Source organism: Myotis lucifugus, unplaced genomic scaffold (genome assembly GCF_000147115.1).
Source record: "Myotis lucifugus unplaced genomic scaffold, Myoluc2.0 scaffold_115, whole genome shotgun sequence".
Lineage (NCBI taxonomy): Eukaryota > Metazoa > Chordata > Mammalia > Chiroptera > Vespertilionidae > Myotis > Myotis lucifugus.
Window position 1 is genome coordinate 3,399,125 of NW_005871163.1, and position 1,135 is coordinate 3,400,259.

Sequence of the window (1,135 nt, forward strand, 5' to 3'; positions counted from 1 at the left end):
GTTGTGACCCAACCATAAAATTATTTTCGTTGCTATTTCATAACTGTAATGTTGCTACTGTTATGAATCATAATGTAAATATCTGATATGCAGGATGGTCTTAGGCGACCCTGTGAAAGGGTCGTTCGACTGCCAAAGGGGTTGCGACCCACAGGTTGAGAACCACTGCACTAGAGGCCTGGTGCACGAAATTCCTGCACTGAGGCGGGGGGTGGGGGGGGGTGAGGGGTCGGGAGTGTCTCTCAGCCTGGCCTGCCCCCTCCCACAGTCCAGGACACCACGAGGAGCGGGCCTAAGCCAGCAGTCGGACCTCCCTCTCACAGTCCCAGTCTCCTCCTTCCTTATCCCCTTGGCTCCCTGCTCCTTAGCACTGCCCCAGAGGTGGGAGAGGCTCCCGCCACCACGGTGGGCTGGCCAGCTGTGAGCCTGGCTCAGAGCTTCTGGCTGAGCAGTGCTCCCCCTGGTGGTCAGTGGGCGTCATAGCGACTGCTGATTCGGCTTTGGTCGTTTTGCATATTAATTACCCTTTTATTATATAGGAAAGGAGGATAAGGGTTATCTACAAACATCCAGTTAACGGGCTGTTCTATATACAACTTTCAAAACAATAAATCCAGTCCTTTTAGAGTGGGTGTAGAAACAAGCCGTTTTTAAGACTCCAACTTACTCATTAGTTACATTTTAAATCTTACGGATAGAAAACTCGATACATTATTCTGTTGGACACATTTTTCTCCCCAACATGGATAATTTCACGAAGGGCATTTCATGAGATTCACTCCAAGCAGTAAAACATCAAGATGTCATTCACCAACTGGCACAAGAACACTTTTCCGAGCCTACCTTCTGACCAGATTTCTTTTCCATCTACAGAGACTCCCACCACGATGCCAGGGGCGCCCACCTCATCCTAAGAGGAAGGGGGAAGGAACAGACAGTTCAGAGACGGGAGGAAATACTTCGCGGGGCCACGGGCACTGTCACCCGGGCGTCTCCAGGCCCCGCCCCGACACGCCCCTCTGCGCGCCCCGCCCACCCCGGCTGCGCCCCGCCCACTTCGGCGGCAGTTCTGTGCTAACCCGAGAGGTGTGCCGAATTATCGCCCCGAAAAGGGAAGGGCGGTGACCTCCTCGAA

The 1,135-nt window shown here is 53.1% G+C and overlaps 1 protein-coding gene across 1 annotated transcript in view; it reads right to left on the bottom strand.

Annotated features, from left to right (window-relative positions):
* LACTB (lactamase beta) overlaps nucleotides 1-994 on the bottom strand; it is a 19,801-nt gene extending 18,807 nt beyond the window's left edge. Inside the window, exon 1 of the mRNA XM_014459824.2 lies at nucleotides 844-994. The gene's annotated coding sequence lies outside the window, so the exon portion shown is untranslated. The remainder of the gene's footprint in view (nucleotides 1-843) is intronic.
* Between the last annotated feature and the right edge of the window lie 141 nt (nucleotides 995-1,135).